Consider the following 26782-nt stretch of genomic DNA (forward strand, 5'->3'; position numbering starts at 1 on the left):
TAATTTACAACTAGGACAAGCCTAAGTGAGTCAGGTCAGTGCCCACTCAGACAGTTTGGCACCAGTTCCCCAGAAAGATGACCCAGGGCTATCCAAATCTCATCAACCAACTTTCACTTGTGTAATTTGTCCACTAGACAAGTCATTATAAGATAAAATTATAAGATAAAACTCATACAATGTTTCAGCAGTCTGAAAAAGTGGAATTCACTTATCTTCATAGATTTCTTGAAGGATATTGTTGATATATATTTCTGTCCCAAGTGGAGGAGCGTCTCAGTCTGCAGGAGGCCACTATTTTCCCAAGAAAGAACCTTAACCACTAATTATAGGACTTTGACGGTACTATTGAAAAAAATATCAAGAATTGTATTGTTAAAGGGTTAAAATCATCTCAATGACATAGAAAAACATGTAAATACATAACACAATTGTAGCAAAAATGTCCCTGTGATAATGTTGTACATTTATCATCACCCTACTGTAGCCGAGTGGTGATTGGCTCGTGGTAACTTCACTTTAATGCAGGTGCTTTTCACGGGTACAAAAAGCCCGTTTCTTCAGGAAAATAGGGCTACACTGGGAGCTCTGAAATGCAAAATGTATACATATCAGTTATTATGATAATTTTATCGTACATGGTATGATACCCTTGAATAAGAAGTAAATACATACCTGAACAATTGTAAATAGAAATAATAATGGTCATTTTACAATCAGTATGGGAATACTTAGGGCCGCAAACTAATAAATATAAACTGATATGTTTTTCTTTATATCATGCTTATGGTGCACTACTATGGTGAATTTATAACCAAAAACAGACTTTTGACTATTCCTAGTAACTTAGAGCCATCACTATAATCTCTGTTTTTATAGATTATTGTTCATTTGAACACTTATGCCGTGTACACACGACCGGACTTTTTGGCAGACTAGGTCCGACAGAACCAGTCTGTCGGACAATCCGATCGTGTGTGGGCTAATCTGATCGTTTTTCATTTTAAAAATCCGAGGGACCTAGAAATAGAACATGTTTCAAAACTGTCTGATGGACTCAATTCCTATCGGGAAAACCATTCGTCTGTATGCTGGTCCGACGGACCAAATACGATGCAAGGGAAGCTATTGGCTACTGGTTATTGAACTTCCTTTTTTAGTCCCGTCTTACATCATCACGTCCAAAACAAATGGACTTTCGAACGGACAGCTGATTGTAAAATGACCATTGTTATTTTTATTTATAATTGTTCAGGTATGTATTTATTCCCTATTGGAGGGTATCATACCACAATTGTGTTATGTATTTACATGTTTTTTTTTTTTATGTCATTGAGATGATTTTAACCTTTGCACAATAAAACTATATATATTTTATTTCAATAGTAGCGTCAAAGTCCTTTAATTAGTGGTTAGGGTTATTTTTGTGCACTATAAAATTAGGATGTGGTACTGGACAAATACTATGTCCATTTAGTAGAGGGATCTCCCAAGTGTCCCCTCCTCTCAAATCTTTTTGGTTGCTTTGGTTTCGGCCACCATATTCTCTCTGACCATTAACCTGTACAAGATTAATATTACCGCCATGAATCGCCAGTAATACCTTCATGCCCTTTCTGTCTGCTTACCTCTGGTCTGTGTATCAGCCTTGGGTTGCACTCTCAAACCTGCATGGTTAGGTAATCTTCCCTCAGTGTGGCTCCACCCTAGCCTCTACTGGATATACTATTTAACACTGTGCTGTCCAACCCTGCCTTGCCTGAGCAATCTTGTGTGTTTTGTTTCCTTTCTTCTGCATGCCCTGTGCTTTACGATCTTGGCTTGTTCTTTGACTATCCCTGACTGCTTGTTACCCTGACTTTTGGTGTGTTCTCTGTCTATCCTTGTCTGCTAGTTGCCCTGACCTTTGGCTTATCTCCTTATCTCCTGACTATCCACCTTGTTGTCCTGGGCTGTTGCTTTCTCTCTATCCTCCTGTAGCCTACCGTGAGTGTGAGCTGGGAGACCCGGGGGCCGAGACATGGAGCCAGTTGCAGCGCAGTCAAACCTCACCACTAGAGGCTCTGATGAACACCTACTGGCTTTTAGACTCCGCGCCCTGGAAAATCTTATGCTCTGGCTCCCAGTACGATTTGTGTTGGTACTCCAGTGGACCTGCTTTCCTGAACCACCCAGAGTTTCCATCGGTAGCAGTCAGCCATAGGGTCCACTACCTTAGCGGTGCATTCCTGACCCCAATGGTGTGCATCTGTCACCTGGTCTCAGGTGACCTGACAATTACACCTTTATTGTCTTTATTTAGAGAATTAATCCAAGCCTTGCTCTCAGTGTTCATCATGTGGTTGTCCATCATTAGAAAATGATCTGCTCTCTTCATGGGATCAGAGGCTAAACTGACTTTTTTACCATGCTTTGAGGAAGAGAAGCAGACAAATCCACAGTCTCCTCCATGGGCCATAATCAGTGGGTAGAAGGCTAGCCCCTAGTCCCCTCCAAAATCCCCTGTCCTGGTTGGGTCTGTCACAGGTTGCACAGTATGCTACCCGATCAACTATTCTGTCAATACACAGCTAAAATACATTTTGGAGAGCAGTGCTGAAACTTTCTTATTATCCTAATGTTGTGGGGGTGTATGAGAGTATTTAAAAAGGATGTCTGGATTCTTAGAACTGGCAGCTTATTACTGCCAAATGACTTCCAGTGTCTTTTTGGTTCGTAACTGAGAAAATCTGAGATTGAAGTGCCGCACCAAAATGTAATTATTTAGATACAGATATTCCAAGATGAAAAGATATAAACTTATCACAAATGCTAAACACGCCATCGTCATCAGGGTTTGACCAAACTGATAAAAAGCTAAGTCTGTCAGCAGCTGGTTTGATACTCCTAATATTTCAGAATATACAAAACAGACATTATATATTACTTATGTCAGAACTTTCTAAGTAAATTATATTTGAAACTATACATCAGGGATATGCAATTAGCAGACCTCCAGCTGTTTCAAAACTACAAGTCCCATCATTCCTCTGCTTCTGTGTGTCATGCTTGTGGCTGTCAGAGTCTTGCTAAGCCTCATGGGATTTGTAGTTCTGCAACAGCTGGAGGTCCGCTAATTGCATATCCCTGCTATACATTATCAATATGTTATTTGCCACTAAACTTTGAAAAGTAAAGTATAGAAAGGTCAACACAGGCACTGTGTGTGCTATTTGCATAGGAAATTATGCCAATGGAAGCATACTGCACCAAGTCGGATACCAGAGTGGCTGGTCAACATGAAGAAAAAAAAATTCAGGCTAATGGTGGGTGGCGGTATAATACAGATGTAGTCGAATTGTGAGGCTTCAATAATTTTACTCTAGAATATAGGTGTAGCAAGGTCCCAGGCCTCCTTTGATCTGAAGAGAACTTTCAGGGCCAGGGATAGCTGACATCCTTCTGTATGTAGTGGGTTGTGAGGCATGGTGGGTGTATAGTTGTTAAAGTTATTGGGTGCCAGACACTTCTTGGATGCAAAAGAAAGAGGGTTAGGGGCAGGACACCCTTAGGTAGTTGAAAGATTAATTGGCAGACTCCTATGGCAACAGTCTTTAACAGTTCCTAACACAAGGCTTAACAGTTCCTTCACTTTCACTAAAATCACTCCTTGTAGTTCTTCAATACACTGAGCTTCCAGTCTCTCACTAGATCCACTGATTCACTGCCACTGAATCCCTTGAGCTCCTCCAATCTTCACGGGGGTATGTTCCTCAAGCGGCACCCCCACTCCTCTGCTGGATCCCTAGCTTTGCACTCTAGATACCTCACGCTTCACCCACGCTGGTCTGCTCGGTCCCTGACTTGACACATGAGGCTGCTCTGCAAGCCTCACCTCCACTGGCTGGGTCCCTGGCTTGATTCCCACTGAAGTACAGTTAAATCACACTTGTTTAATAATAAAAGTAAATAAAACAAACGTAGTCAGAACAAAGTTCGGTAACCGGAATGGATAGTCAGACAAGCCAGAAAGTCAGGAAGCAAGGAATCAGCGTAGTGTAACAGCAAGCAGGATCTGGAGCCAGAAGAAATGTCAGCCAAGAAAGTCTTAAACAGTAGCGCTGGAGAAAGTCTCTGTGATGTTGACCAAGGCGAAGGCAGAGATCATCTGGGCTGGACAGCTTTAGGCACCTTTCACACTGGGGCGGTGGGTGCATCGGTGGTAAAGCGGTGCTATTTTTAGCGGCACTTTACTGTCAATTTGGCTGCGCTATTCGGCCGCTAGCAGGCCGCTTTTACCCCCGCTAGCGGCCAAGAGGGTTAAAACCACCCGCTTTGCTGGCGGTATAGTCGTCCTGCCAATTGATTTCAATGGGCAAGAGCGGTGGAGGAGCAGTATACACGCCGCTCCTTCACCGATCCAAAGATGCGGCTAGCAGGACTTTTTTTAGTGTCCTGCCAGTACACCGCTCCAGTGTGAAAGCCCTTGGCCTTTCACATTGGAGACACAGGAGCGGCTCTTTCAGAGCGCTTTGCAGGTGCTATTTTTAACACTGTAGCGCCTGCAAAGCGCCCCAGTGTGAAAGGGGTGAGTAAGCAGGACTGACGAGCAGGATATCATCAACAGGTGAGTCACTGTGGAGAGATAGGAGCTGGCAATTAGCCAAAAGCTGAGCAGCCAGCTCAGAGAAGGCAGGGCTGAGCCCAGCCCTGACACTCCGGTTAGGGAGAATACTGCTTCGGTACTTGCTTCAGTTACTCACTGTGGTCCCTGGTAATAAGGTGGATAGCCCTTTACTGGCGACAGCTTTCCCTCTACCTCCGACCATGGCAGGTTCTCCGGCCGACAGAACTGTCACTTTCGGTTGGACTGCAAGCCGCAGTACCAACCCTGCACTACTCTCTTGCTTCTGGATAGGCCCTCAGGCAGCCCAGCAGCCAGATGTGCCTGGGATAGGCCCAATCTCTGGCCGAACAACCCGGGCAGTACAACACACGTCCACCCAGACAGCCATCCAGGTGGCACAGAATACAGATCACTTGACCTCACCCGTATATATATATAGGCTCTCTCTGCAGGCTAAGGGATTCAAGAAAACCCCAGCTCATTGGCTGAGATACCCCATATACCCATAACCTGACCTAACGTTGCCCTTCTCATATCTAGTACCACCAAGTACCCGGCCACCTAGTGGTATAAGAGAAAGTGCAAATAGGCCAAACTTAGGGAGAAATCAATAGATCTCTAGCAATCAACCAGGTTAACTACTCCTGGCAATTAAATTTGTGAGGAGAAACCCTGCCTAAACTCCAGGGTGCTACATCGGAAACCTTATGAATTGTCACCTGTTATATTTCTTCTGGTGCTTGTCAAACTAGAGGTGTGATGGAGACATGTAGGCCGAGGCCGCTCGTTTTTTCACTTGGGCTTGTCAGGAGTAGCGCCTATCCTTTCCTCTTTCCCACACCTTAAGAAATGTCATGCTAAGTCTGTTACATTAAACTATAACCATGCACAGTAGGACTAACAAGTAGGAGTGTTCTTCCTACTAAAATGCATTTATTCTTTGTAGAGGATGCAAAAAAGCTGGGCAATGTGACACTTTCACATATCTCCCACATTAGGCTATTTGACCTTTCCTCACACACAGCTCATTTGCACACAAGGCTTTTTGCATTAATGTAAGTAGCTATAAAGTTTTTGGGTGACTTGGGCAGCCTTTCTAAAGCTTGGCAGTACCATTTCCAATATACAGTATGTCAGTCAATGAAAAATAACAAAATTGAAGTCGTAGTCCATCACATTTAGCTGGAATTGTTCTGTAGTGTTGAAGAGGTTTAATAGTTTGCCAAGCCACTTCTCCAGTTCCAACACAGGAAGATACTCCAGCATTTATATCTACAGCTTAAAACCTTTTAATCTGGTGAAATTGTGATTGTCCAAGCACAGGATAGTTGGTGTATAAGTTGTAGAACTACCCTGTTCTAGTTACATTGTTGGTGTCAGGAAACGTGCATAGGTGTTGATTTCTCATGGCTTGGATTCAGATGTGCATTGCAGACACTGTTTTCTAAAAACCCAAGAACCCATTTTTTATCAGATATAAATGTAACTATTAGAAATAAGGTATGACTATGCAGCTTATTTATGTGAACCTACTCTACATATAACGCTTGGTATAACAGATATTCTAGATAAATGTTGATTTTTTTTTTATTGGCAAGAGGCAATCCCTAATTTTATATACATCAATATTTGGGATGTATTTCTTTACTTGTACTATCTAGGCCTGCATGCTCACATAAAAGAACCTTGAAACACCTATGGGACTGCCACATTATAGCTTTTACCTTCTAATACAAGATGGTTGTTTCTGTCAGGGTAGTCAAGTGCTGTGGTCATGCAACAAAATCATGATTAAAAAGATATATAGCATACATTTTATAATATTCTTATCAGAATGTTTTACAGAATCTGAGCCCAGCCCCAACAACTGCCGTAGGTTGTACCATCTAGATTTATTGGTCTGAATAAAGGCATCAATAAATGGAATCTTCTCGTATGTCCAATTTAAATCTTGGATCAGCTTGGATTAGCTTTAGGGAGTGTTTTTACAAATGAAATTCTAGGAACTGGAATAATAATTGCTTTCAAAAACAATTTACAGCCAACGAACTGTCAAATGTGTGACTAATGTCAAATAAAACCTGCATGAAATTCTGCTATACATACCATGTTTAACTCAGAACATAGAACTATGAATGTTTGTATTGTTGCTGCAACACAGCAAGCTTGTGAAAACTATGCATTGCATTTTGAATTTCAACCTGTTTATGGAGTTTTGAACATAAATAAATATATTTCAGTCAGTCATTCAAAATGTACACAATCCAATTTGAAAAAATACAAAGGTAATCATAATAATGTACAATATAAAAATAGCGCAGTCACATCATTTATAACATTGCATTTTAAAAACAGCATTTTTTTTTTTTTTTTTTTTTTTAAATCTGTTTATTAAATTTAATAACATTCAACAAAGAAAAAAAAGAAACAAACATACATACATACACAGGTCACGACAGAGTAGACTTGCCAGGGTACCTACAGAGGTGCAACAGAAGGCAGATACTCATACAAGATGAATCAGGGAGCACAAAACTGCACAAAGGCCGCGGCCGGTTTACTTTCAAGGGCCACAGGAACATCGCGGGGCTAAAGCATGTGTTCCAGGAGCAAATAATGCGTGCACAGTTACATATTCCTAATTGTTAACTGGAAATACAGGTTAAGAAGGAGACGAGTCTGAGGCTGTGGAGGAATCTGCCAGCCATTTGGACCAAACCTTATCATACTTCTGAGGGCAACCCCTATTGGCATAACAATCCTTATATAGAGGCAGACTATGGTTGACCAGGCGTTTCCAAAGAGAGATAGAAGGAGGAGCGGGCTTACGCCAACTAAGGGCTATGGCTTTTCGGGCGTAAAAAAGAAGTAGCCCGATCAGAGTACGGCTTGCCACCGTGGGGATTATCTGCTCTATCAGGCCCAGCATACAGATTGCCATGGAGGGTTGGATAGAAAAGGTGGTGACCTGCTTGATGACCTGTAATATCTCTTTCCAGTATTCAGCAATGGCCGGGCAGGTCCAGAAAATATGAGTGAAATCCCCCGGTACTGTTCCACAGCGCCAGCAGCCAGGGGGGGAGGCCGGGTTCATCATGTGCAGTCTGTGTGGAGTAAAATATGCACGATGGACCATCTTGAATTGTATCAGTCGGTCTCTCAAGGAGACCAGAGATCTAAAGGGGAAGTCCCACAGGTCGTCCCAATCGTCATTGTCAAAGTCGGGGATGTCAAGCAGCCATTTATTTCTAAGCTTGTCTAGAGAGGGAAGGGAGGTCATTAGTAAATGATTGTAGAGTTGCGAGGTGGGCTTATTCGCACACTTGGATCGCAGGAGGTCCTCCAGCGTGGATTGGGTGATCTGGAGGGGAGAACTGGAAAATTGGTGGCCGAGGGCGTGAGAAAGTTGCAGATATCTAAAAAAATAGGTTTGCGGGACATTGAAGTCGGAAACCAATTTGGGGAACGGAACCAGAGATTGATTGGAGACTACTTGGACCACTGTTTTAATGTTGAATTTAGTCCATGCATGGGGTTCAGGCAAATTGTAAATATGATCAAGGGTGGGGTTCAACCATAGGGGGGCAGCTGGTGAGAGTGCATTCTTAGGGTATTTTTCAAGTTTAAGGCCCGCCCCCCACGCCCGGAGTGTGGTGCGCATAGAGGGGGTCAGCGAGTATGGAGCCTTGGGGCCCCGAAAAAGTAAAAACTTCAGCGCCTCCAGCGAGTTCACCACCGCCGCCTCAACCATGGTGGCGGAGTTTGAGACATCTGGGGAAAGCCACCAGGCCGCCGTGACTAGCTGGGCTGCTAGGAAATACTTGTACAGGTCAGGGCACGCCAGACCCCCCTGGGAGGTCGGACGTACCAGTGTCGACCATCCGTATCTGGGGGACTGAGTCCCCCAGATAAAGGAAGCAAATAGACTATGTAGCCGGGTAAAAAAGGACTTGGGAATCCACTGCGGAGAGTGACGCAGAAGATAGGTAAATTTGGGCAGGATTTTCATTTTTATCAAATTTATCCGGCCTAGTATCGACAAGGGCTTAAAAACAGCATTTTAAAAACATAATGAGTGAGTGATAAGATGAAAATGAAATCCTTTTATCAATAGGCATTCATTTACAATATTATTAACAAGCAGTAAATGAACTCTAAAACAAGACCTCACTAATTTCTCTAGCTGCAGGCACTGTGGAGCAATTTATCCTCAAAGTTCATAACAAAGTTACTCTGAAACAGTTGTCTTCTTAGCAGTTTTATCTCACTCCCAGCATGATTTTGCTGCCCTCCAGCCCTCTAAAATTCACAGAATACATCTGCTTCCCCCTTTCAGTGCCCACACTTCATTTACATTAGAAAGCTGACATGTCACTGCAGGAAAATAGAAAAGAGTGAGACAAAGCTGCTAAGACTACAACTGCCTTTGCTATGAAATTTGAGGATGAATTGCTCCAAAGTACCTGCAGCTACAGAGGTCAGTGAGGGTTTTTCGAAAAGCTCCTTTACTGTTTGTTAATCCTTTTTATTTAGAAGTGTTTTGTTTCTCACGGCCCCTATTCATTGCAGGGCTGATGATGATTATTGACTAGAAAAAAAATAATATGTTTTTAGTTACATTGACCAAGCTAAATTGGTGTTTTTTTTCTTGCTACTGAGTGAGGATGTTCAAACCATAATCCATAATTATGTCAGTGCTAGATTTGACCTTTGAAGCCCACTAATTCAAAAACATACACAACCTAGGTAGCACATACACACTGTCCCCAACTAACAAAAGGGCCTGTGAAGCTTTTTGTCACAATATATACTGTACGTTTAATTAAGTGGACCGAGGAACTTACAGTTAAAACATCAATTAAATGATCATTTCTAACATAAAAACACATTTGATGGAGGTGTTTTTAATGGGACTGGAAAAATGTGTTATCAATTTTAACGAGTGCCAGCATCATGCGTCTCTGTATTACCCAGGCTCAGAAAGGAAGTGATTAACAGTGACCAAAATAGCAATGAAGACACTCAGACTATTTACTAACAGTTATTAGAAGATACGTTGCCATCTGTGGTATATTGTGAAACTCTTAGCACTTCTCCATCTCTGCATTCAATACAGCAAAATCTATTATTCAAGGGATATGTGTTTGCACAAGATAATGCTTGTCATACAGAATGAATGGGCTATCCTATTAAATGCACCTGCTCTCATTTAATGGATAACTTAATGGTCTTTTTGTTCCTGGCATTTTGCAAACATAATATCAGCACAGTAATTATTTTTATTTGTTTTTCCAACATGTTATGCAGCGCTTAGAACAGAGCACCAGTGGCAGCTGGTGGGTTCAAAACATCATCCCCCCCCCCCACCGGGCGGTCTGGCACTTACCTGCTTGTGTGGCGGGGCTGTGGTGTCCTCTCCTCTCCTGGAGTGCGGGCAGCGGCAGCTCTGGTGTCCACTCCCCACGTTTCCTCCACTTTGTGTCTCCTCTTCCGCCAAAGCGCTAGGCATCCAATAGAATCGTCTGATGCTTTGGCTGATTTACTGTCCTTCTCTGAGTACAGGATGAAGTCCCATGGAGGCTGGTTGACTCTCCTAGAGAAGAAGAATGCTGTTGTTACCAGTGCTAAAGAGTTCTCACAGAGTGTCGGTTCTTAAATGTCCTTTTCCTGTGCAGTGATGCATGAAGTATTGGAGTTCTGCTTTAATCCTGCAACCCTAACCCTTTTTCTCATGGACTGTGAGTACTAAAATACCTTTTTTGGTTCATCTAAAAGTGACTGGCTCCCATCTGTCTTTATGTCCCGCTATGCCTTTTTGATCTATCTATGAGGTAACGGTCAGCCCACCTTGTCTCCGGGGGTACCGCTGCGCTTCCAGTGGTCAGGTGGGTACCACACTTGCTTGATGTAATTGGTGTGGTGATGCTTTGGATGCCTTCAATTGCCATTGTGCTCTTGCTGGATGATGTCCCTAGAAAAATAATAGAGGGGAAACCTTCCAATGGGGACACTAGTTCTGGTGACGTGGGGGTCTCCAAGGAATTCCCTTCATTTTCAGGGTTTTCCTATCACTTCCTGTTTGGCCATGGGACAAAAAGTGAAGGGAAATCTCCACAATGGGACACAGATGGTGAAAAAAAAAATCTGACAGGGGTTATAACCCTCCCTTTCTCGATCCAAAATGAAAAAAACAAGTTTTGCCTAAAGTCCTACTTTAAGACCGCACTTTACAGAGAGGCAGTGCAGCTTCCACATATATTTTCAAATTGTGTAACTAAAACTTCTGTTTTCAACACAAATTGATAGGCAGGGTCATTTGAGGCATTTTTTTTTTTTGCACGTTGGCTTGTAAGTGTGCTGGGAAAACTTTAGTTTCCTTGTGCTGGGTTTTTCTATCACCCACTCTATGCAAAACTAAGACTTTAAATTTTTTTTTTAATTTACAGGTGCCCTATTAGCGGCAAAACTGGCTATAGAGAAAGCTTGGAAAAAGCAGTTTGCTTACTTTGCAGAAGTTTACTAATGGGTTGACACCTTCTTCATTAATGAAAATCTCACTAGCGTTCTTTTAGACACATAAGAACTTAATTGTGGCATGGACTTCATAGACACAATACGCCCATCCTTGAATGCCCATAACAAGTGACTCATCCCTATAGGCACAGAGCCCTAAGGCCCTGGATTGGGCGTTGTCTTCGATGTCCTCTTTTGCTTCCCTCTCTCACTTTTCTCTCTTTCTGGTCCACTTCTCACACCTCCCTAAGATGGGGGCCCTTTTTCTCTTACTCTCTACTTTGAAACAGACTTTTTTTAATATATTCTTTATTTTATTATATTATATGGATTACACAAAAATACAATAAAATCCATAAAACCACTAACAGTCCTTTTTTTGGCATCACATATTACTCCCCCCCATGGGAAAAAAATAGGAACCCCCCCCCCCCCCCACCACCTCTCTCCCCCCTCTATACCTCCATTAATATCATGTACTTCTCTGTATTCCTAAATTCAAGCCAGTTTTGCCATATCTGTTGATATTTCTCCCATGTATCTTCTGTCAGATATATTGATTCTTCAATAGATTTCACTCAATCCCCCCTTACTACCCACTCCTTCAACCTCGGGGCCTCCTGAGTTTTCCACAGACATGGAATCAGGGCTTTAGCTGCATTCAAAAGGTATGGAACTAAGGTCTTACTATACTGGGACACCGCCTTCCCCGTATCATGATACAAACATACCCAAGGGTTTTTTTTATTTGTTTGCCTGTTATATGAAGGATTGCTTCAATAATTCCATCCCAATAAGATTTTATTTAAGTGCACTCCCACCAGAGATGCGCAAAAGTCCCCAGAGCATCACAGCCTCTCCAACAAGTTGGAGAATTTTCTCCCTCATACCCATGCGCCCTCTGGGGGGGTCACATACCATCTTATAGCACATTTCAGATGTCTGATTATCTCTAACCGATAAGCAAGCCAATCTAAGTACCTTATTCCTATGTTCCTCATCTCTAATGTCACGTACACATGATTGGAATTCTCATCGGAAAAAGATCTGATGGTTTTCCCGACGGAATTCCGACGGAATCCCGCTCAAGCTGTCTATCAATATGTCTATCTGTCTGTTGCCTACACACGGTCATACCAAATTCCAATAGTTTAGAACGCGATGACTTACAACACGTACGACGGGACTAGAAAAAGCAAGTTCAATAGCCAGTAGCCAATAGCTTCCGTCTCGTAGTTGAATCTGAGCATGCGTGATTTTTAGCGTGTAGGAATTGCATAGACACGATCGGAATTTCCGATAAAAAGTTTTTCCATCGGGAAAATTAAGAACATGCTATAAATTTTTGGCTGGCAGAAATTCGGACAATTTGGACAGCTAAATTCTGATGGATCATACACATGGTCGCATTTTCCGATGAAAAGCTCTCATCAGTCTTTTTCTGGCCGGAATTCCGTTCGTGTGCACGTGGCATAAGGGGGCTTGTTTCCCATTTTTCCAAATAAGATGGACCAATATTTTATATATTTTAGATATAGTTCTAGTTAACCTTACGGGGGAGCTCAGCATTTTCTCTAATGGTCTCGATTGTCCCCTACCCCGCAGTGGTTGTGGTACTGACTGTGTAAAGTTATGTAATTGTGTATACCTCCATTTATCCAGACTTAACTCTCCAACAGGATTTCACAGCACAGCTTTGTCAGTATATTGATAGCCACCTGAATCCTTGCGAGATAAACATGGTCCACCTCTGTATTTAGCTTATTAATCTGAATATGTATAGACTTTCAAATTAAAACATAAATTTATAGTTAAAAAAAAAAACATAAACTTTTGTTACCGATGGCTACAGTTTTAACAACCAACTGCTTATATCCAGAAGCTTTATCATATTACAATTTGTACTTTGAAATACTTTTTTTTTTTTTTATTCTTTTTAATAAAGGTTTTTCACATCGAAAAAATGTAAATAAAATATTTTTGCTTTAGATATACTGATATACTGCAAAAGCTAACCTCTTTTTACATCAGCCGTACATGATGTGACATGGGACTTCAGGGTAAAGAATTTATCTACATGACAAATGTTTCTGAATAATACAAATACTTTGCAAGTGGGAATTACATAAGTAAACATTCCATATATTAGTAGTAAACTAAATTTCTAATACTGCGCAAGAGCCTCAAACCAAGAGGTTTCACATGGCTTTAATACCCTCAAGAAGGTTTATGTGTTTAGACATGTCCGGTCTTCCGTTAAACTACATGTAACTAATCTAATTTCGGGATTTTCAAGGATGATGCAAGCAAACACATGCGATTATATCTCTCACGGAGTATTTTCTAGTAGAATATGCTGCAATTGACATTTGTTTTACCTATAAATGCATCTCATGACTCTTCATAATTCACATCTGTGTTTACAAGACACAACTCGTGCTGTTTTATCTTAAAAAAAACAGCTAATATATTGGGAAAGCCCACTGACTGCACATTTGAGTAAGTTTTGCAACTTTAGTGATATGTAAACTGAGGTCATTTTCCTCTTTGTATTTTAGATTTTTTTTTCTCTTTTATTTAATAGATTCTGCAAAAAAACATACAAATATAAAAAAATGCACATATTTAATCTGTGAATCCCATATATTTTTATAACTCAAAATATGTACGCTGCTATTTTACAAATTTTTATAGTGAATTGTGTTCAAGAACTAGGAATGTTCCTTGTGGTACATGCACGTACTACTGTTTGGGAAGCTGTGCCTTAGAACAGGGTTGTCGTAGCACTCTGAAACACAATTTTGAGGAATAAAAACCAAAAAAAAAGTTTGGACTGAAGATCGACTTTAATAGTACAATAAGTTTGTATATATATATATATATATATATATATTTCTTTATTTTAATTAATCTCTCTTTCAGCTATGATATATATATATATATATATATATATATATATTGTATATGTTTTATTTATATATATATATATATATATATATATATATATATATATATATATATATCATAGCTGAAAGAGAGATTGTCATAGGCCGCGTACACACGCGGGGACTGTTCGCCCAACTTTGTCCGCTGAACAGTGTTTCGGCAAACAGTCCGCTCGTGTGTGGGCTTTCAGCGGACAGTTTCAGCGAACAGTCCGCTGAACAAGGTTTTTCGGAAATTCCGAAAAACTGTCCGCTGAAACTTTGTTTCAGCGAACAGTCCCCTCGTGTGTAGGCTTGTTCGTCAAACTAAGTTCCGTGCATGCTCAGAAAGGATTTACACGCCGAAAGTTATAATGCAGTGTATAGGACGTCGTATTTTTCGTCCCGTCGTACGTGCCGTTCACGTCATCGCGCACGGTTTCAGCAAACTGTTCGTCCGTCGTGTGTGGCCATGTCCGTCCATGCTAATTTTGAGCGGACTGTTTGCCGAAACTGTTTGATGGACAAAGTTGGGCGAACAGTCCCCGCGTGTGTACGCGGCCATAAAGGAATGCAGAACAGAAAGCATTGGGTTCAAATGAGATAGCCTTAATAAAGCATATACATAAAATACAACACAATATTAAAGTGGTATTTACCTCCAAAAAAATTACTATATTGCAGCTTACTAATTCTTAGATATAGTGGCTATGTTTGTTTTCTTTCTTCCTTTATTCTCATCTGGTGATCTGGCAAAAGCGGCAGTGAAAGGGATGAGACAAACCGTTTAACACTGACAGGGGTGCTTACAATGGTCAGCTTTATTCATTTATGTAAAACCTTTATCTCAAAACTAAAAAAAAAAAAAAAAAACGTTGCTGTAACTGCTTACAGAGAGTTATCTGGAGTTTCGATTTAATTTCCTAGTCAAGTCAATGTAATTCTACTAGTACATCTAACACTACCCTCTCCCCAAATTGACAATGCTGAAGTCCAAAGTTGTCTTAGCCCTTGTACACACGGTCGGAGAATCCGTCGGAATGTGTCCTATCGGACCATGTCGTCGGATAATCCGACTGTGTGTGGTATGCATCGGACTGATTCCGTCTGAATATTCGTCGGACCCAATTTTCCAACATGTTGGAAATATTTCCCGACCAACTTGGCTGATCGGACATACTCCGACCGTGTGTAGAGAATTTTGATCGGACCAAGTGCCACGCATGCTCAGATCAAATTCCTACATCAAAGCTATTGGCTACTAGCCTGAATGTAGTCCCATCATAACGAAATTACGTCATCACGTTCTGAAAGATCAGATTTTTTCGCCAACTTTGTCCGACCATGTGTATGCAACAGTTTCCGACAAGGTCCGACGGACAAAATCCGAGTGGAGACACCCTAAGACAGGAAGTGTGCTACTGGCAGGATCACCAGGTGAAAACAAAGTAAAAAAAGCCTAAAAAACAAGCCGAATTGGGGAAGCACATTTAAGAGTTGGTAAGCTGCAATATATTAGTTTTATTTTTGGGTTTAACACCACTTTAACTCCAGCTTCTTTAGAAATGCATTTTCAGTTTTATATGTGGGTGTACACTGGTACTATACCTTTTTCAAACAACTCTATGCAAATGTTTTGCTTTGCATTGACAGAAGATAAGCATAGCAGAAAATCCCTACTGAGATTCAAGAATCACAAAGACACAAAGAGTTTGCAGATGGTGAATGATAATTAACATTGTTTGCGATTAGATGCTTGAGACCCAGTGGGGGTTCCTTGCAATCAGCTGTGGGCAGAGGCCCCATCAAAAATAATGGGAGGCTGATAGCTCCATCTATTCATGGCCACTTACATGTAAACCCTTAAACAGTCTGCATTCAGGGCTGATCATTCACAGCTAAATGCTTCATGAGCAATTACATGTGATCAGCCACAAAAAGCCGTGGGACCTTTCAGCCTCCCATTGTTTTCAATGGGGCTTCTGCCCACTGCTAATAACAAACCCCCAGCACTTTAACCCTAACAACAAAGGCCTCCTGCTCTATCACTAGAACTGCACTTGAATACACAATCAAGACTGTTGCAAGATGTTACATGGTCCCATTCTGATTGGTGCATCTAAGTCTGTCTCCCCTGGCACATACTTTCGTGGCTGCCCTGCCCTGGAAGATGTCTTACACACATTGTGGACCTACCCCATGCTCGCAAGATTCTGGACCAAAGTTCTCAAACTCCTGTAATCTCTGTTTAACTGCCCCTTCCATAGAGATCCCTAGTATGTCCTACTCCATATTAAACTTCCAGGTGTCCTATTAGCGGCAAAACTGACTATAGGGAAAGCTTGGAAATAGAAGTTTGCTTACTTTGCAGAAGTTTTCTGATGGGTTGACGCCTTCTCCATTAATGAAAAGCTCACCAGCGTTCTTTTAGACACACATAAGAAATTCATTGTGGCATGGACTCCATAGATACAATACGCCCATCCTTGAATGCCCATAGCAAGTGACTCATCCGTATAGGCACAAAGCCCTAAGGCCCTGGCTTGGGTGTTGTCTTCGATGTCCTCTTTCACTTCCCTCTCTCCCTTTTCTCCCTTTTTACTCCACTTTAACACTTCCTCACACCTCCCTATGATGGGGCCCTTTTTCTTTTACTCTCTACTTTGAAACTGACTTAACTCGGATATAGGATTTCACAGCACATTTTGGTCAGTATATTGCTAGCCACCTGAATCCTTGCAAGATAAACATGGACCATCTCTGTATTTAGCTTACTAATCTGGACATGTATAGACTTTCAAATTAAAACATACATTTATAGTACTACAATGTACCAGCACTGGTGTACAATGCAGCTCCCGAACCAAATAAAAGAAAACGTCCTTCCAGAGAAAAATCATAACAAGGAAAGAAAGGGGGTACACACAATACATATTCATTATATGCATTACAATATCCCCTCTCTTCTGTACTAGAGGGAATTATAAGTGCACATCATGTTACACAAGTCTCACTGCTTGCCACATATGACAACCATCCCCCAAGAAGCAGTTAATCTGATGCTGTTGAGCTGTTTTCTATCCAACCACCCCACACCTTTTTAAACTTATCAGGTACCCCTCTATTGAGATATGTGGCTTCATACAAAGGTAGAACCTTGTTAACCAATGCCTTTCAGTCCAGGCCACAGTGGTAGGGGACAACGGTTTCTTCCACAATAGGATAATCACTTTGCGAGCATAGTACAGGAGGAACAAGGTGAGCAAAGTACGGATCACATTTTTGGGTGCTAATGTGTCTACGAAAAGCCTAACATACAGATTTCTATAGATGGTGCAATGGCTATCATAGTGACCAACCTAACACAGTCCAGCACCCCCACCCAGAACTGCCGGATGAGCAGGAAAAGCCAGAAGATGTGCAGAAAATCTGCCCCAGGCGCAACACCCCTCCAAGTGTTCAACGGATGCGCAGGGAAAATCCTTGTTAGTTTAATGGGGGGTGTAATAGATCCTATAAAGAAACTTGAACTGTATCAAGTGATCACATACCGACACCAGTCTGGCAAACTTGGTGCTCCATACATCATCCCAATCATCATTGTCAAGCTGCAGGAAATCCAACATCCATGCAGCATGACAGGATGCTAGAACCTTTGTAGTATCTATGAATAATTCCTTGTAGATTGTAGACAAGGCTTTCGGTAGGCCTTTGTCCCTGAGCAGTGATTCCAGGTCACCAGCCCGCACGTTCAGGGTGGAGGACCCAAATCGGGCATAAAAAGCATGCCTGAACTGGACAAAATGAAACAGGTGTGAGCTAGGGAGCTGATACTTACTTCTGAGCACATCAAATGTAAACAACACCCCATTTCCAACCACTGCACCTACTGTTTTTATCCCATATCTGGTCCAGATGATTGAATCTGGATATGCAAAAAAGTAAGATAATTGGATTTGGACAGAGGAGTATAAGGTGACACCACTCCATCCTGAAGTTCAGCCCTTCTAGTCAAGTCCCATGCTCTGATGACTGAGCGCATGAACCCCGTAATAGGATAAGGATCCCCTCTCCCCCTGTACAACAGGCCAGACAGTGCCTCATAGGAACCAAGTACTGCAGCTTCTAACGTTATCACAGCATCATCATCTGGCTGGATCAGCCATCTATGTGCAAAAACCAACTGCCCCGCTAAGAAATATCTAGCAAAATTGGGTACCGCCAACCCCCCTTCTTTCCAGGGCTGCTGTAACACTTACAATCTAATACGTGCAGCCCCCCCACCCAGAGGAAGTTTGAAATCACTATATCAATGGACTGGAAAATAGTCTGAGGTATCCAGACTGGGGAGTCCCTAAACACATATAGGATTAGGGGTTGAAATTTCATTTTCAGCAGATTTATTTTCCCAATCAAGGATAGTGGTAGGTTATGCCAGGCCTGTGTGCTGGAGGAGGAAGCATGTACCAGAGACAAATGTGGGTAGCTTCTGAGATTCGGATGCTTCCACCTCCATAATTCCGTTAGCCCCGTCAGAAGCGGCCCAATGAACCAGCTCCAGATTCTGTGCACGCTGTGAATTTTAGGTATCTAATGTATAATCAAGGATATTATTGAAGTCTCCAGCCATTAGAATTTTCACAGGGGCCAATGCAGCCAGTTTATCTAACATTTCATAGAGAAGCTCGCTGGAGAAAGGGGGTGGGATATACACATTTGCTAGTGCTATACGACATGCATGTATTTCCAACACTACCATAGCATACCTCCCGCTCGGATCCATAACAACTACTTCAATATTACAAGGCAAAGATTTGTGCAAGAGGATTGTTACTCCCCTGGCATAGGATGAGTAGGTAGCATGTATAGCTCGCTGTATCTACAGGCGCTTAACCTCCCTGGCAGTAATCCTGAGACTCGGGATCGCATCGCTGGATGCAGGGGAGGACACAGGGAGAGTTACTTACCTTGTCCCCTGGATCCAGCGATGTCCTCCGCGCTGTGTGAGCGAGCCGTCCTCTGCTCGATTCACAGTGCAGAATGCCGCCGAGCTCCATTCCCTGAGATGTTACGGCGCACGGGAGCGGAGAACGGCGGAAAATTCAAAAAAGTAAAAAGACACAAAACACACACAGTACTGTAATCTTACAGATTACAGTACTGTATAAAAAAATACACACCCCCTTTGTCCCTAGTGGTCTGTGCAGTGCCCTGCATGCACTTTTATATTATAAATACTGTTTTTTCTGCCTGAAATTTGGAGATTGTCAATAGCAACCAAAAAGTGTCCCTTTTTCAGTGTTTTAGGATTTGATTACATTATTGAATAATTTTTATTATTATTTATTATATATTATATTATAAACTTTATCATACCCGGGATGTCTGCTAGACTCTAATTTGAACAGATTTGAGTTAATCCTAAGAATTACAGGACTACAATATAAAACGCCAAATTTCCATGCAAAATAATTGTACCGCTTTCAGCACCTAAAATCAGACTGAATCATACCGCCAGGGAGGTTAAGGGCTAAAATGTTATTACCCATAAGGTGTTTTTCCTGGAGAAACATGATGATGATGTGGGCGGTGGGTGCATAAATATTTAAGTACTAGGGCTCTTTTAACCACATGCCGACCAGGCCATAGCCGAAAGACGGCTACCGCGCAGTCTGCTTATTCTGGGTGGACGTCCATAGGACTTCCTCACAGAATCTTGCTCCCTCGTTCCCCCTGGGTGTGCACCGGGAACATCGGGGACCATCACGGATCGCGCTGATAGCGGCCGTTTAGCACATGATCGCTCCGTCAAATGATGGAGCGTTTACTTGTAAACAAACCGGCGTCACGTCATGACGCCAGTTCCTCCCTCCCCTATCTGTACCAGTGAGCGGGGAGAGGGGGAGAGATGGCAGCAGCGCTGTAGGCTGGATGTGTAGTGCCCAAAGCGCTGCTCAGTGCCAATAATCTTCAGTACTCTGTCCATATTGTGCAATACTCTGCCAAAACTCTGCAACACTGTACAATACTCTGCCAATACTCTGCCAATACTCTGCAACACTGCAATACTCTGCAATACTCTGCCAATACTCTGCCAATACTCGCTAATACTCTGCCAATACTCTGCCAATACTCGCTAATACTCTGCCAATACTCTGCAATAAATTTTAAAAGAAACAAAGAATTTTATTTTATTTTTTTTACCGAATTTTCAGTCTTTTTTGATTAATAGCGCAAAAAAAAAAAAACAGCAATGATTAAATATCACCAAAAGCTCTATTTGTATGAAAAAAAGGACAAACATTTCATTTGGGTACAGTGTTGCATGACTGGGTAATTGTCATTCAAAGTGTGAGAGCACCGAAAGCTGAAAATTGGTCTGGTTAGGAAGGGGGTTTAAGTGCTCTGTGGTCAAGTGGTTAGTTTTAGAATTCGGTCCCCTGACATTCCAGGAGACAAGTTTAATCCATGAGTGCGTACTTTAAAATACTCGAATAAAAACCCATTGAAAGTGAAATTTTCTTGTTAGGCCTTAATGTAATAAATAATGGAGGAAACACTATTTTATCTGTCACACCTGTTAATAGCAATACATTATGTAAACATAGCCTCTGCAATACCAACTTCCTTTGACGTTTATAGGTGCTCTTGTGATTGACCTTTGATTATATATGTTGAATCACTAAACACCTTGCATTCATAATACTTATACTGCCACCATTAGAGGTGTACTGGTTTCAGCCATTCATATCCTGTGTCACTTCCATACATTATACCCTGTACGGGAGAGGTGCCAGGCCGAGGTCCTGACTCACACTCACGTCTTCCTGCCAATCCCCATTACTAAGTCATGAGAAAAAAGGGTAAGAAAACAAGAATAATGATACCAGGGATTTTTTTTTACTTAATGGCCTGTCCATGTTCATCCAATACGCCAGACGGATGGAAAATAGGAAATCCATCCGTCTGCATTTTGCAGAGCGGATCGGATCGGGGCAGATCAGATGTCAGCGGACATGTCACCGTTGACATCCGACGCACATAGAGCTGTATGGAGCGACTGCTCAGACCCGCCTTAAAAAACTGACAGGCGGATCTAAACTGTGCTGTTAGATCTTAGGCCACGTACACACGGGCGGACTGTCTGACGGACTTGGTCCGCTGAAACGTGTTTCAGCGGACAATCCACTCGTGTGTGGGCTTCAGCTGACTTTTTCAGCGGACAGTCTGGCGGACTAAGTCTTTCGGAATTTCCGTAATATTGTCCATCCAACTTTGGTTTCAGCGGACAGTCCGCTCGTGAGTAGGCAAGTTGGACGGACTATGTATGGCGCATGCTCAGAAAGGATTTACACGGCCGAAGGTTGCATTGCAGTGTATTGGACGTCGTATTTCTAGTCCCGTCGTACGTGCTGTACACGTCATCGCGCAAGCTTTCAGTGGACTGTCTGTTCGTCGTGTGTGGTCAAGTCCGTTCATTCAAAAGTAGGACGGACTGTCTGTCGGATTGTCTGACGGACTTAGTTGGCCAGACAGTCTGCCCGTGTGTACGCGGCCTAAGATTTAATCACTGTGTGTTGTAACAAAGGGTTAATAATTTAGAAACAACCTTCTTGCATTGTATGTTAATGAGGGATAGCTAATGGCCCATACTCACGGTCAGAAAATTTGCATGAAAAATACCGCTTTCGAGGCGATTGTAGGGTAATCTGATCACTAGTACAGAGCTTTCGATAATTGATAACGACAGATCTCCCAATATTTTTAGATCAGACAAGCACAAAATGTTTTCTCGAACTATACCAGATCGTACGATTTTAGTTTACTCAGTACAATTTTCGTTCGAAAATACCATAATACAAAGCAAATACACTACAACACATTACATCACTTCTGAATTTTTTTTTCTGTTGTACGAGAATTCTCATGAAGCCTTATACACACTATCAGATTTTCTGATGATTTTTTCCTTCAGATTTACCAAAACCATATAATATGAGGTCAAACCTTAGGAGTTTCAAAGTGTATGCAATCAGGCAGGCCCTTGCACTACATGGTTTTGGAAAATCTGAAGACAAAATCAGAAGAAAATATGATAGTGTGTATGGGGCTTAACTTTAGTAAACTCTTCATTTTCGATATGAGACTAGCATGCTAAAAAATAAAAAATCCAAACAATCAATCATCTGATAATCTCATGGTGTGTACCAAGCATTAGTCTGTGGGAACAAAGACACTGTGAGGGCCGGTTCACACAGCAGGCGAGGCGAGGCGACTCCGACTTGCCTCGCCGCGACCTGCCGCGGCCTCAGCGGCGACTTGCAAATGACTTCTGTATAGAAGTCAATGCAAGTCGCCCCGAGGTCGCCCAAAAGTAGTACAGGAACCTTTTTTCTGAGTCGGAGCGACTCGAGTCGCTCCTCTCAGAACGGTTCCATTGTACAGAACGGGGGCGACTTGCGAGAGCGAGGCGAGGCGAGTCGTGTCGCCTCGCATCGCCCGCTGTGTGAACCGGCTCTTAGGTTGATATATTAAAACTGGAGAGTGCAAAATCTGATGAAGCTCTGCATAGAAACCAATCAGCTTCCAGTTTTTTTTTCCCCAAAGCTTAATTGAACAAGCTGAAGTTAGAAGCTGATTGGCTACCATGTCCAGCTCCACCAGATTTTGCTAAATCAACCCGGTATGACTCTCCAGAAGTTCTTATAATTAGCCATGACACCTTCTCCTTAGAAACATCTAAAAGGTAATAAATATTTTAAAATGTGTGAATGGAAACACATGACAACCATATACTGGGGTTTTTCTAAAATTTGACTGCAAAAGTAGGAAAACCCTTTAAACCAGGGGTCTCAAACTAGTGGCCCGCCATGACTCCCTAAGGCAGAGGCATGATGGGATTTGTAGTTCTGAAACAGCTGGAGGGCCGCCAGTTTGAGACCCCTGCTTTAAATGTATTATATTATTTATTGGTTCCACCATTTCCCAATCACCAGGCCAAAATAAAACAGGATAGTTTTCAGTGCTCCTTTAACATTTTGTGGGCTGTTTTGCTTTTTTATTCTTTATTTCTTTATTACAGGAAAACAGAAATAAATCAATAGTAGCAGTTACACACTGCTTCCTAATTTCTTAATTTTACATTCATATTTCAAATCAAAATCAAAATATAATTTTACATTTTTAGATCTGTAGTCCTGTTATTTTTATACAAACATATCCCTCTTAAATTCCAGTTTTTAACCTCCTATTCTAAATCCCCTAACTCGACGAGGGACATCTCTATAACCAGCAGCTACGGGCTAGTCCCAAAATAAATAAACTATAAAAAAAAAAAACCTCATCCCCCCACCCCCCCCTCAGTCCGGATAAGTTCCTTCTTGTTTGCTGTTTATATCCCCATTTTAACGTTACTACCTAGACTACTCCCTATATTCCTCTCCGTTCAGCCTCTTTCCCACCTTTGTTTGCATTAAAATCTCCCAGGGTGCCCATATTTGAGATATTTGTTCTCTTCTATCCATGGTCATGGATATCAAATTTTCCATAATCCCAAAACTTCGTACTTTACTAAGCCACATAGATATCTGGGGTGTTCTTGGGTCCTTCCAACTCATAGTGATGCAGCTTTTGGCAGCATTCACCAAGTGACTTATGATTGAATTTTTTCTTTTTATACAGTCCCTTTGTTTTTGTTTTTTAGATTACTTTACTTTTATTCATATTACAAGGAATATAAACATCACTTGTAATATAAATAAGCATGACAGGTCCTCTTTATTGAGAAATCTGGGGTCAAAAAGACCCCAGATCTCTCATTTACATTTGACAGCAAAACAAAATAAAAATTACTTTTTCACTTTAAGAAAAAAAATCCCGTCTATCTACCTAAGGAACAGAAGTGACAAGAGGACTGGAGGTTACGCCAGATAGTGCTCCAGTCCTCCAAGGGCATAGAGCCGGGTTGTGACCATCTTACCCTCACTCGACTTCCTGCCTATCCATCCAATGGATCGGATCCTTTCCAGGTTTACTGACAGCTCCGGTAAACATGGAAAAAAGACTGGGAAGCAACGGGGCACCTATCCCACTGCCCTTAAAATGAATCCTGTGGCAAATCAGCTAGCTAGCTGCTGCCATAACCCCAGTATTAAAAACCAAAGTAAACTGTGGGCGGTCGGCAATTTTGTTTTTCTTTTCTGCCTTTTGCCCTTTGGAGAGATTTTCCTTCACTTCCTGTTTCGGAACACAACAGAAAGTGAGAGGAGATCTTTCCAAAGAAAGTTAAATCCTTTCCTGTCCCCAATGGAAGATTCGCTCTCTGTTTTTGTTCTTTGTTCCTAATCCATAGCTACAACAACTTTTTTTAAACTTCTCTGGTCTGACTGCAGTTATTCAAAGTCTGATTGGTTGTTATACGTTATGGGACTGTTTACATCATGATTACTTTGTGCCCTGCCTAAATTATATGCTTGTAATTATGCCAACCAAAATCACAGACTGCTTGAAGGCCAAGCTGACAGCTGAGTCAGTAACAAGATATCATGTTATGCCAAGGGGATAATGCATGCCTGAGCCATTTCACTTAAGGCCAATTGTGGGTGACTCTGCCAAATGTGCCACCAGTGCACAATGCTTCTGAATCATTGATTCTTGCAGCATTCCCATGAATGAGGGGGAGTGATCTCATTTCCTACAAGATAAAAATAACTTGCTTCAGTCATGAAATACTTATTACCAGGTAATATACACAAATCAGCACAAGAGATAACAATATAACTGCACAATAAACTGTATATGGTCTAGTATTTAGGGGGGTGCCATGTTAAGGTCTAGTGTCTTCTCATTTTTTTTTTGTTCAAACACATCTCCGACTGGTTTTGTGCAAATTTAGGAACTTTACTTCAAAATGTTAACCAGTGACTTAAAATATTTTCTCAGTCAATATTGATATTCAGATGCTTTACTGAATGTAGCAAACCTGTAAGCAAGAGAAACTACCCCTAACTAAATAAATATCTTAACAAGTAAAAGGCCCAATGCTCAGATACCTCAATATGACAATATATGGTCCATAATAGTCCAGAGGCAAGTGTCAAGGAAGGAATAGAGTCCAATGGTGCCAACCTACCAGATTGAAATTTACTGACACCCAAAATTTCCTGGCACAGCCAAGTTTTTACTGATATTTCGAAAAAAAGTGACAAAATTACAGTTTTAAGTGCAAATTTTAGTATTTAGGCTACAAACAAGTACAATATGCAATTAGCAATGTGATTTAAGGTAAGGGCAAAAAAAACATATTTCTTATTTTATTTTAGATCAGGGGTGTCAAACTTTTTTCAAAGAGGGCCAGATTTCATGAAGTGAACACGCGTGAGGGCCGACCATTTTGCCTGACTTTTTTTTGAACCATTAAAATTAAATGAAAATTTAATATTTTATGCAAAGTTTATTGCAAACGGAATGCTATTAATTTCGTAACATTGATGACAATATATGATGATATATAATATATATATATATATATATATATATATCCTCTCCGCTCAGGGTAACGATGAGCTCAGGCATCTCATGTTTAAAATAAAATTCATATTGTCAGGCTAAAGAAGATAGATATATTCACAGCAAAAAAAAAAAAAAACATAACACACTTGAGCCACAGATAGATATATATGTAAATTCCAAGTGGGGGCCACATTATAACTGAAACGTGGGCCGCAAATGGCTCGTGGGCCGGACTTTGGACATGCCTACTTCAGATATAGTAAGTAGCTCAGGGACAGGACTCAGGAGGGCAAGAAATTATAATAGGAAGGCCCACACACACACATGAAGTTGACTCTTGGTCCCTTCAGTCCACTTCAGTCTAAACAGCACTGACAGTCCCGCTCCCGACCTGCCCTGCTCCTGTTCCGCAGATCTACATGTGAGGCTCTGGCCGCTCTGCTTGGCTCCCTTGCACCATGACATCACAGGACACGCTTGGGCACTGCCTCCACCAGAGTCGCCCGTTCACACTGTAGCAGGGACTCGGATGGTCTCAGCTGGCTCTGGACCGAGCCGAATATCACAGCCATATTTTTTACTGGCAACTTTTTCCTTTTACTGGCATTTACTGGCAGCAGAAAATTGCCTGTTTTTTTACTAAACAATTTATTATCAAAACAATATCCAGTCACATGGAAAGAAGTAAAGTTGGTTTTGGTGTATCTCTGGGCTGAGGAGGTTGGATTACAGGTCACAGTGAGTAAACTTCTAACTTGAAAGATGCAGCACATCAGATCCCAGATAGGATAAGGTGGAACTACAAGTCACAGAGAGTCCTCTTATAGCTGACAAGGTGCAGCACATTAAAACCCAGAGAGGGTGAGGTGGGTTCACAGAAAGTCCACTTGGTAGGGTGTAGATTGCAGGGAGGATAAGGGCAGTTTAGCGCCAGAGCCTGTAACAAGTCACTGGCTGACTTTGTGGGATTGTTTTCCCAGTCCGGGGACTGACATGCTGTCCTCGGTGTGTGATGGGGGATACACATTTGATGGATGTGGATGGTAGAATCCTCTGCTGAGCCTTTGTATACTTACAACCAGGGGCGGACTGACCATTGGGCAACTTGGGCACTGCCCGAGGGCCCCGAGCCACTAAGGGGCCCCATCAGGGTTGCCAGCCTCAGTAAAACCAGGGACAGTATGTAAAAATCTGTGTTTCTTTACATCTGTCTCTGAAATGTCCCTTA

At 41.8% G+C, this 26782-nt stretch overlaps 1 protein-coding gene across 1 annotated transcript in view; it reads left to right on the plus strand.

The window, feature by feature from the left end:
- Window positions 1-10168: 10168 nt before the first annotated feature.
- The window catches only part of PLAU (plasminogen activator, urokinase), a 49968-nt gene continuing 33354 nt past the window's right edge, over window positions 10169-26782 (plus strand). Inside the window, exon 1 of the mRNA XM_077454052.1 lies at window positions 10169-10344. The gene's annotated coding sequence lies outside the window, so the exon portion shown is untranslated. The remainder of the gene's footprint in view (window positions 10345-26782) is intronic.

Source organism: Lithobates pipiens, unplaced genomic scaffold, assembly GCF_037356315.1.
Source record: "Lithobates pipiens isolate NorthernLeopardFrog02 unplaced genomic scaffold, aLitPip1_a1.2 Scaffold_25, whole genome shotgun sequence".
Lineage (NCBI taxonomy): Eukaryota > Metazoa > Chordata > Amphibia > Anura > Ranidae > Lithobates > Lithobates pipiens.